Source organism: Cryptomeria japonica, chromosome 4, assembly GCF_030272615.1.
Source record: "Cryptomeria japonica chromosome 4, Sugi_1.0, whole genome shotgun sequence".
Taxonomy (NCBI): domain Eukaryota; kingdom Viridiplantae; phylum Streptophyta; class Pinopsida; order Cupressales; family Cupressaceae; genus Cryptomeria; species Cryptomeria japonica.
Genome location: NC_081408.1, coordinates 763,367,456 through 763,380,120, shown reverse-complemented (window position 1 = coordinate 763,380,120; position 12,665 = coordinate 763,367,456).

Sequence of the window (12,665 nt, the reverse complement as noted above, 5' to 3'; positions counted from 1 at the left end):
GTACCTTGAAGAGGAGTGGGGTAGAGAAGCTCAAGCCAAGGTTTTATAGGCCCTATAAGATCATCAGAAAGATAGGAGAGGTAGCTTATGAATTGCAGCTTCCACCTAATAGCAAAATACATAATGTTTTTCATGTTTCTTGCTTAAAGAAGGTTATTGGATAGTAGGTCATGGTATCTACAGAGTTACCACCTCTTGATGATGAAGGGAAATTAGTTTTAATACCAGAGGAGGTGTTGGATACAAGGGAAAGAAGATTGAGAAATAGAAACATCACAGAGCATCTAGTCAAATGGAAGGGATTACCATTAGAGGATGCAACTTGGGAAGGAGTAGAGATTCTTGAACATCCCAACCTTCATTGCTTGAGGACAAGCAATATTTGGGAGGGAGGACTTCTCATGTCCCATTTTCAAAACAATTCAAATTAATAACTTTTCCTATGGCGGTGAGGTGTTTTAAATAAATTTTTGGGAAAAGTGTCTAATTTTTGGCAACCAATGGGATGAGAGGAATTAAATATCATTGAAAATATAATTATTCTACCCTCTTGGTCATGAGTTAGGGTTATGCACTCTTTTTAGAGGGTTTGGAAACATTTTGGGCTCATTCTTGGACTTGATTTTTGCTCATTGCTTTGTTGTTCTTCAGAGGCTGCTAAACCTGTGGAGAAGGAGACCCAAAGATGGGAGTTTGTAGGTTTCCAGGAAGGCTAAGGATGGGAGTTTGAGGCTCTTCCATGTGCAAGCTCATGTAGAGTTTGCCTTTGTGCCAAACAGTGCAGATTTGTGTGTGTTTTGGGTGTGTTCGCAAGTGTGTTTCAGCAAGGGTTTGTGTTTTCAGTTAAGTTTTATGTATCAGTTTGGTTTGCTACTATATTGTAGCCATTTTTCTATTAAAACAGAGTGGAATAAGTGTTTTGGGTCATGATTCTTTTGCTGTGTGAGTTTGATAGTGATTTTGGTGTTTCCGGGCTATTTTTGTGTTGTTTTGGAGCCCGTTGAGCTTTGTATTGAACTCCATTTTTGGAGATATTTTGTAAAACTCTTTTGCAGATCTGGAAATGTTTATTCTGAGATTTATGAAGAATATATAAAGTTTTGTTACTTTTGTCATTGTTTCGGGTATACCCGATTTGGCGGTTTTCGAAGAAATCTTTATTTGGTGGAAATTTTGTTGTATTGCATTAAAAATAATAAAGGAATATCAAATCTGATGTAAAAACCAGTAAGAGGACATTACACTCTCCTCCTCTATCAGATCTAAGACATTTCAGTTGTCTTCCTGTTTCATTTTCAACTCTTGCCTTGTACCATTTGAACATTTGAAAAGCTTCTGATTTTTCTTTTCAAAACATGACTGACATCATCCTTGAGTAATCATCCACAAATAATATGAAATACTTATCACCATAATAACTTTGAACTTTCAGAGGACCACAAAGATCAGTATGTACTAGATCTAAAATTCTTTTAGAAGTGTAGGACTTACTTGTAAAGCTTGATCTTGTCATCTTACCCATCTGGCATCCTCAACATATAGCATTCTCAGGTTTTTCTAGACTCGGTAGACCTCTTACTCGGTGCTTCTTACTTATTTTGATCAAATTATCAAAATTTACATGACAAAACCTTTTATGCCATAACCAGGTATCATCTATCTTTGCATAAAGACACATGTTCTGAGTTGAGTCAAGATGAAATGTATTACCTTTTGTTTGTGTCCCGGTAGCAGCTAACTTTCCATGCTTGTCATGAACTTTGACTATTCCTTTCTGAAATTCTATTCGGTAGCCTGTATTGTTTAGCTGTGATACACTCAACAAATTGTATTTCAATCCTTCAACCCAGTATACATCATCACATTTAGCATTGTCAAGAAGTGTTATAGATCCTATACCTTTCACCGGACATGGTGCATCATTACCAAATCTTACATAGCCTCCATCATAGTCTTCTAATTTAACAAACTTGTGTTTATCACCTGTCATGTGATGTGAGCATCCACTGTCTATGATCCAAGAATCATTATTATTTATGTGAGATACTAGGGCTTTCTCTTCATACCTTTCTTCATCAGATCCATCTTTAATAGCCACATAAACAACTTCCTCAGTATCAGTTTCATCAGATTTGTCATCGTTAGATTCCTCATCAGCTATTAAGCATGTCTTTCTATCTCTCCTTCTGAAGTCTCGGTGTCCTCTGTATTGGTTGTCTTTCTGTCTGTCTTCTCGGTAATCTCTCTTTTCACTAGATTATCTATCAAGACAGTTAGAAGCCATATGTCATATTTTATCACAATTGAAACATTTCAAAGGTAGCTTTCCTTTATACTTACCTTTTCCTCTCGGTAACCTTCTGGCTAATAATGCTTCAAACTCTTCTTGCTTCTTGATTTCCTCATATAGTTTGTGCACTTTTTCCATGTTCTTGCAAAATCTTTCACTTGCTCCACTGTGATCCCCTTCAGAGTACTTACTCATTCTATCATTGTAATCATCAGATTCATCAAGATGAAAAGAACTGAATGCAGATTCAACTTTATTTACCGAAGACCCACTGTTATCAAAATTACTTAACTCAAATGCATGTAGCTTACCAATAGTAGTATCCAAAGAAACTGACATGTTAGGTACAAACCTCAATTCATTGATTGCAGAGACTCAAATACCATAAGCAGGTAGAAGGGTTCTCAACAACTTACTTGTTATATCCTTTTCTTCAATAGTTCCTCCTGCTCCTTTAATTTGATTTACAGTCTCCTTTAGCCTTGTACTATATTGGGTTATGTTCTCACCTTCATTCATTCTCATGGATCCAATTTGTCCTCATAGACTATCTACTTTTGCTCTTTGAACATGTTCATCACTACCACAAACTGATATGAGCTTAGTCCACATTTCTTTTGTATCATTACAGCCCTCCAGATCATTAAACTCTGAGTCAATCAATGTTGATGTTATTTCAATCATTGCTTGAATATGTTCTTGCTTTGCCTTTATCTCTTCCAAGGTCATTGGGTTGGTGCTTCGTGCAATGTAATCATTCTCCAGATAATATGTTGCATATTCTCCAATTCCTGATAGATGCAGCTTCAGCCTTTTTTGCCATGTGGAGAAACTTGACTTGTTCAGCTTTGGTGCATCTCTTTTATACATTTTCTGATCTTTGCCTCAAGTACCTTTAAACTTTTCTTTTGGAGTCCTTAGCTCTGATACCAATTGATAGTTATGATAGTTAATGTAAAGAGCTGATGCCATAGCTAACAAGATGAGAGTGGGGCGGGGGGGGTGAATCATACAAACTTAAACCTCCATAAAATCAACAGATTTAACTTCGGTAATATATACTTCAGTAATATAACCAAAAAATGCTAAACATGCAAACTCATAAACATATAAAACTCATAACACCAGATTTAACGTGGAAACCCAAATATGGAAAAACCACTGTGGGATTTCGGACCCACTAAGAAATATACTCTTCTAGAGTATGCTCAGTTAAAAGCAAATCCTGTTAAAGATTACAAACACATTGCTAGATGTGACCCGGTTAAGGGATTTCCCTCAAATCTGTTAGGATCTTCACTTTGTTAGAAGTAACCTTGTGAAAGAATTTCAAACACTCATTTAGAATGTCACCTTGCTAGAGGGTTTACAAATAAGACTGTTAAGTCCACTCAGTTAAGAGATTTCTCTGTTATTCAGAATAAACAACAGTAGTAAATATATCTGCAACTTCACATCTAAAATGCTAAAGCAGATTCTTATTTGCTCAAAACAATCTAGCCATAAGACTTATCTAGTCTTCTACTGGGCTCCTTACTTTGTTTTTCAAAACAGGTCTTCAAGCTTCTATGCTTGGTAATCACTATGTAGCATCCTTGTGCTTACACTTGCCCGCATACATTGTTTACCAATAATTTCTTATTTATAAACGATTCTCACCACTTAATCTCTTTGATCACATTTCCCATGATCAATCTTAGCCATCAGATCTTCAATCTTGACCAGGTTCAATGCATCTTTTGATTTAAAAATGTTTTACCTTGCCCCGAGACTTGCAGTCCTTTCTTGGAACTTGCACAAGGTTATTGCGGTTCAATCTGCGCTGTAGATCTTCCTGCCGATCTTTCATTGCCATAGATTCTTAACAAACTTCATGTGCAGCATTCCAATCATTTATACATCTCTAGCTAATCATTGTCCTTCATTAAATAATGCTTGCATTCATTCAATGTGCTCTGTCATAACTCGGTTGCAACTCGGTAAATACTAAACTTTACTCGGTAGACATTTCGCCTTCATTAACTGACATCGATAACCTTAGGGTTTACCGACTAGGTTCCTTAGGGTTTACTGACTAGGTTCTTTGCTTGGTGACATAGTATAGTATTAACCTTACAATCAACAACATATGTAGGATATCAAAACAATCTAAACATCATGATCTCATCATTGTCTAACTCGGTAATAGTTTCCCATTGAATAACTTATTCCCCTTATTCACATTCTTTCTATGTCACTTACTGACCACTTAATTCTCTTCAAATCAATCTCCTCAAGATATGGCAACATCATACTGGATCAGAAAATCAATTTCTTGACATCAATGACAAATTAATGTTATAAAGATAGTTATCATCCTTTTTCAGTTATATCAATAATCTTCAACAACCTTCTCAATATCCTTAATGAATATCAACAATCTGTCTTTCTACTAAAAATGCCAACAGTCTCATCTGTCGGTAACACTAGATCTTCTACCGGTAACCAAAACCTGTCTGTCGGTAACCAACCGTAACAGCTAGTGTTGACATCAATGACAAAACATCAATGCAACACATGATCAATTCATCCATAATGCCAACTTAAACATGTCTCCTCAAAGAGTTCTTGTATTGCTAGCTTGAGAGACCATAATGTTGTCGGTATGATTTCAACAGGGTCTTGTTGATCTACTTGTTTTGAGGATTTTTGCTAAAACAAAATGCCGAGCTTATACATTATACAAATTGCTTATATTTTGACAATTTTAGGTGTGTCTAGGCAATACCATTGAGGTCTATGGGGACCAAAGTGCATGATGATGGATGTTCTCTAAGGCCTATATGACAATCTTCACATAGGGAAATCACTTCACATTTTTAGGTCCTAACAGTCTCCTCATGGTTATATGCTGGGATCTACCCCTGTGGGAGCCCATTTTACCCCACATTTAAGACATTTGTTATTCATGTCTTTCATTGATGAACTTGTAACAATAATAACTCCATCTAATAAGTAAATAAACCATTCTTTGCAAACCAGTGTTATGGATTCAAGGATAATTTGTCAGCAATGTAGGGAATGTTTCCAAAGCTGTTGGAATATAATGATTTGATTGATGGTAAGGGTCTGGAAAAATGACTACTTGAAAATCCTAAGGAGAACTTTAATTACACCAAAATTAATGGTTCCACCACGTACCACTTATTTACTAGATGACAAACGTACCACTGATGTACCGGATGGCAGATCTACCACATACATACTAGATGACAAACGTACCATTGATGTACTAGATGATAGATATACCAGATGACAAACATACACGATGGTGGACATAGCAGATGACATATATACCAGATGTCAAACACACATGATGGCGGACATAGCAGATGACATATATACCAGATGGCAAACACACACGATGACAAATATACTAGATTGCAACATACACAATGACAAACATACCCGATGGAAGTTATACCAGATGCAAGACTATTGTATTTAGAAATGCACAGGGAATACATAATACAAACATGACATCGCACAAGACCAAATACAAAGAACATTCACAACAACATTAGGAATATAAACAATAATTGCTCATTATATTTATTTCTTCTTTAGCTATGTAAGTAATATTATGGCATAAACAATTTCCCAACCCTTGCAAACAATCTTTATGCAGACATAGTGCTGACAAGCTTTCCTCAAAAATCAAATGCACAGGAGAAGGGGCCTCCAACTTGGGAAAATGAAGAGAAGAAAGAAATTTGATGAAAAGAAATAATCCAACAAGAAAAATCCAAGTCAAGCCAAGAACTCCACAATCCAAATTCGCAGAAATCAACAAATTTTTTTCAAGAAAATGAACAAAAAACATATAAATATATTTCACTTCCAAAACCATAGAATAAGTCGACCAAAGGAAAATAATATATTAAAAATATATTTCATACCAACCCCTACCTCAATTCGAGGCAATATATAATAAAATATTATTATTTAAACTTACCAAGCCCACAACCAATAGTAAAAAGCTGGGTATTTTTATGACCGCTTTTACGCCTGCGTAGGCATTGGTTCCTTGCGTTGACATTGATCTGACGATTGAGATCTCCGCCTCGACAACCTTTCTAGCCTATTTATTACCCCTAATTAATGCTAAACCTACTAAATGACAAAGTTAGGTTGGGGTACATATTAGTGGGCCATACTTAGTCAGTTGTTGGTACCGTCAAACTCTCTTGACGCGATGCTCATGGTGTGTAATGCGGGCCATCTCTCTTCAGTGCTCTGGTCTCTTTCAATTCCAAGGTGTATGTGTGACAATGACCCCTCCTAGGGCCTCGTGTGGCATATATAGAACCTCCCTTCGCACCTTTTTCTTTCCCTTTTTCCGTCTCCTTCCTTGTCCTTTTCTTCCACATTTCTTTTTCTTCCCTTTTCTCTTCTCCTTCTCGCTAATTTTCTTCTTTTAAGGAATTTTCCTGAAATTTTTAAATTTTTTTTTCCCGTTAAATTCTCTAGGGGGCAGACACCACCCATGTCACCTAAGGGGTAAAAGGGAAATAATAATAATATAAATAACCAATTTAATTAAACAAACCAAGGCAGAATAAATTATAAAGGCCCAATTAAATAAATACACCATAGATTCCAAATAAATAATAAATCCCAAAAGACAAATAATAAATAATCCTTAATGATATAAAATAATTAATAAATAATAATCCAAATAATAATAATCTCACATTAACATTAATATTAAATATTAGTAGCAACTATTAATTTAAAATTTATTATTATAAACTATATGAGACAATTAATTAATTAACCATTAATCACAATTCCTCAAGACAACCCAACATAGGGTAACATAAAATACCACAAGACATTCCTAACCATGAAACTAAGATTGATAGGGTACCGACTTAAACCTAGAGTATATAATGGGATTTCATGTCACCTCTGATCAACTTGCCACTGGGATGAAGACACGCTCATACCTGTGAAGCCAGGTAGAGTTGATGTCTAGTACCTGCAAACCTGTCACCACCAATACATGTACAACAACATATACAATGACATATATCATGAAATAGATAGGCATGTGAAAGGGAATCACAATGTTATATCGTGCTCATGAATGACTGGTATGACATTGTCCCTATCACAAATGTAGTAAAAGACAGTAACAACAACCAATAACTATCATAATCATCATCATATCCAATATAATCATGAAATAGAGTTAGTACATAGTATGATACCATCAAATCATCATAAAGTAGGCTAAGCTATATCAATATGGTCTATTGATGCACAAAAAGGCAAGATGAATCAGGGTGGGGCACTACAACAATATTGTATTTTATCATTATAGTTGGTGTCCTGCTAAACCATCACATGAATGTCTACAAATTAAGTAATATAATACTTAAGGCTTTATACGAAAGGATAATCACTTGAGAGGCTTTATTGGTCACATGGTGGGCCATATTTAGGACTATATTGGATTTACAATCATAATTTCCATCTTATGTTGAACACGAACCTTCTACAACATAAAATCACAATAAAAAGAGGTCTAAATCATTTACAATAGGATAATGGAGGACTATAAGAGATATAAGGAGTAAGTAGGACTTAGGCAGCTCAAAGCTGTTGGCATATTCCATCATTATTTGTTTGTGTTTGTTATTATTTGTTTGAGATTTGTTATTTTTTAATAGCTTATTTAAGCTATTTGTTGAACTCGTGAATACATAGTTGTTCATTGCCTTGATGTATAAATATATCTCATAATGTAAATCAAGGCATTCGATTGCTTTGCAAATTATAATATGGTATTAGAGCAAAATCAGTTATGTGCACGATTAAGGGGCCGCATGATCTTAAAGATTTGTTGTGTCATCATCAAAGTTGAGAAGACAGCTTGAGATGTGGATGGGCACAAATATATTCACCTAGAGTGTGAGAAATCATCTCCAAAGAGGTCGATTCACATGTAAGTTAGAATCTTAAATCTCTGCTGAATTGTGAGCATGATCTCCATAGAGACGAGGGTTAGCCTTAAACTACACACTAAGCAACATATTAAGCCTAGAGAATGTAAGTCAACTATGGATATTTAACACTTTTAAATCTAGAAATCAAAGTTTAATATGTGTGAATGAAAATATGCCAACTTCAAGACGACAATGTAAAACCATGGGAGATGTGACTTGGCAGAAGAAAGAAGTGCCGCTTAAAGACATTGACTCCAAATTGCATCAGGATTCGCTTCATATCGCTGTTGAGTTTTGAATACCCGACCACACCCTCCTCCAAGCTGTGCATCCATGGTATCCAGATTGGCAAACTTAGTAGTCGGCTGAACGGTCTCCACCTCAATCAACACCTGCTTCGCAATTACATCCTACACTATTGCCACTATTTTCGGCAGAGCAGTGACGACAAAAGATCGTGAATGCAAGGGATCCAAAGAGCAACATGTTGAGATTGGTGGGAAGCCTCGATGCTGACTCTTTTTGCTGAAATTGGCTAAATGAGTGATGAGATGAGGGTGGAAGTTTCCCAGAGCAACGTATCTGTAACGTCAAGGAGAGATCAGATATTGCCCAATAATATTATCCGAAGATCAAGCAATTGAAGCCGCCTTTGGATCGAGAACCATAGTGGCTAGGTAAATGAAATCAAAGTGGCCTAACAAAAGTGTGAGAATCTGAAATGGCACATTAGAACTTAGCATAAGGATGCATTTGTATGGGCTCTGTATCGGTCAGCCTTAAACTACACACATTAAGCAATACATTAAGTCTAGATAATGTTAGTCAATCTGAGTGTTTAACACTTCTAAGTCTAGAAGTGGATTCTTAGTGTAACCACACATTACGCAACATATTAAGCTTAGAAAATGTCAGTCAACTGAGTGTTTGACACTTTTAAGCCTAAAAATGTAAGCTTAGTGTGTGTGGTTTAAGCCATTCCCTCCATACCCACCGATATTTGTTGGCCTGTGGAACATTGACAAAGTTACACCACAAGTGAATGTTGCAGCACTCAAAGAACTTTTGTATGCCCTTTACAAACCCTTCCAGCATGGTTGTGTTTACAACTGATTCGGGTATGATTCCTCTGTCATTTTTTTAGTGAATGGTTGTATGGCTTCTTGGGCAATTCCTTCTTACAGAGGCCTATGAATAAGTCCCATTTTGCATTGATGTATTTTTTAATTAAAAAAAAGGAGAAGGATAGTATTCTTTATTGGTTTTAGAGAATCCATAGTTTAATTTGGTCAAAATTTGAGCCATTATTTTGTTTTAAATTACATCATGGGGTATTATAGTTTGCTTCTCCTAAAATGTTTCATTTTAAGTCATTAATTCTCATGTCAAAATATAATATCACAATACCATCAATTTGGTTCAAACCTAGGCTAGGAAATTTTCACAATGAGGAGTTGTACCATTATTTTGGAAGCCATTTTCTAAGGGTATTTTTGTGACAAGAAATTGAACAACATATGTATCTAGCTAATAAGATGGCCTAGGAAGTTCTTCAAAGTTTCTTCTTCTAGACTCTTAGCTTTTGTGTGAAAATAACTACTCCATGTGGAAGACCAAACTGAACTCGAGTTGGAAGAAGTTTGGCATATCGAACCACAATATAACATAAAATGGACATTGATGAGTAAAAGAAATTTGATCAAGCCGATAGAAAGGCAAAAAGGTTCATTTTGTTTAATGTGTTTGATGAAGTTCAGTCTTTCATTCGAGACTCGTCCACAACCAAAGACACACGATACAAGCTCAATACAATATATGAGGCAAAGAATTAGAATCATATCCTGAATTTGCAAAGTCGGTTACATGGCCTTATAACTCATATCGGAGTGACTCGGGCCGATATATTTTAATATAGTTTCATCGACGTGTCTTTTATCATCAAGTTGACCTATGGTTTGTCACTCGACTTCATAACTCATGTCGATGTTGAATCCATCGATCGAACTCTCGCCAATAATCATCTTCCATGAACTTATATCAATATTTGACCACTTTACGCTTGCTCTAAAGAAGGTTTTCACATCGATAGTCGATCTGTCCTTTTGTCAGTATGTCTCTCTTTGATAGAAATGCAGGTTTTTTTTCCACAACTGGATCTCTCATCAGTATGATATAAACATGTCTCCTCGAAGAGTTCCTGTATTGCTAGCTTGAGATACCATAATGCGATCGGTATGACTTCAACAAGGTCTTGCCGATCTACTCATTTTGAGGTTTTTTGCTAAAATGAAATGTCGAGCTTATACATTATACAAATTGCTTGTATTTTGACAACTTTAGGTGTGTCTAGGCAGTACCACTGAGGTCTATGGGGACCAAAGTGCATGATGATGGATGTTCTCTAATGCCTATATGAAAATCTTCACACAGGGAGATCACTTCATTTTTTTAGGTGCTAACAATCTCCTCATGGTTATATGTTGGGATCTACCCTTGTGGGAGCCCATTTTACCCCACATATAACACATTTGTTATTCATGTCTTTCATTGATGAACTTGTACCAATAGTAACTCCATTTGATAAGTAAATAAACCATTCTTCGCAAACTAGTGTCATGAATTTAAAGATAATTTGTCAGCAATGTAGGGAATATTTTCAAGGCTATTGGAATATAAGGATTTGATTGATGGTAAGGGTCAAGAAAAATGACTACTCGAAATCCTAAGGAGAACTTTAATTCCACTAGAATTAATGGTTCCAGCATGTACCACTGACGTACTAGATGACAAACGTACCACTGATGTACTGGATGGCAGATCCACCACATACATATTAGATGACAGACGTACCATTGACGTACTAGATGATAGATATATACCAGATGAAAAACATACATGATGGCAGACATAGCATATGACATATATACTAGATGGCAAACACACATGATGACAAACATACCAGATGACAAATATACCACATTGCAACATACACGATGGAAGACATACCAGATGCAAGACTATTGTACTTAGAAATGCACATGGAATACATAATACAAACACGACATCGCACAAGAACAAATACAGAGAACATTCACAACAACATTAGGAATATAAACAATAATTCCTCATTATATTTATTTCTTCTTTAGCTATGTAAGTAATATTATGGCATAAATAATTTCCCTTGCAAACAATATTTATGCAGACATAGTGTAGACAAGCTTTCCTCAAAAATCAAATGCACAGGAGAAGGGGCCTGCAACCTGGGAAAATGAAGAGAAGAAAGAAATCTAATGACAAGAAATAATCCAACAAGCAAAATCCAAGTCAAGCCAAGAACTCCACAATCCAAATTCGTAGAAATCAACAAAAGTTTTTCAAGAAATCTCTTTGCATCCCCCCCCCTCCCCCCGAGAATGAACAAAAACCATATAAATATATTTCACTCCCAAAACCATAGAATAAGTCGACCAAAGGAAAATAATCTATTAAAAATATATTCCATACCAACCCCTACCTCAATTCGAGGCAATATAAAATAGAATATTATTATTTAAACTTACCAAGCCCACAACCAATAGTAAAAGGCTGGGTATTTTATGACCGCTTTTACGCCTGTGCAGGCATTGGTTCCTTGCATAGACGTTGATCTGGCAATTGACATCTCTATCTCAACAACCTTTCTAGCCTATTTATTACCCCTAATTAATGCTAAACCTACTAAATGACAAAGTTAGGTTGGGGTACATATCAGTGGGCTGTACTTAGTCGGTTGCTGGTACCGTTAGACTCTCTTGACGTGATGCTTGTGGTGTGGAATGCGGGCCATCTCTCCTAGTGCTCTGATCTCTTTCAATTTCCAAGGTGTATGTGTGACAATGACCCCTCCTAGGGCCTCGTGTGGCATATATAGGACCTCCCTTCACACCTTTTTCTTTCCCTTTTTCTGTCTCCTTCCTTATTCTTTTCTTCCACATTTCTTTTTCTTCCCTTTTCTCTTCTCCTTCTCGCTAATTTTCTTCTTTTCGGGAATTTTCCTAGAATTCTAATTTTTTTTTCCTATTAAATTCTCTAGGGGGCAGACACCACCCATGTCACCTAAGAGGCTAAAAGGGAAATAATAATAATATAAATAACCAATTTAATTAAATAAACCAGGGCACAACAAAATATAAAGGCCCAATTAAATAAATACACCGTAGATTCCAAATAAATAATTAAAGTCACAACGATGTAAATAAATGATAAATCCCAAAAGACTTAAATAATAAATAATCCTTAATAATATAAAATAATTAATAAATAATAATCCAAATAATAATAATCTCACAATAACATTAATATTAAATATTAATAGCAACTATTAATTTAAAATTTATTATTAT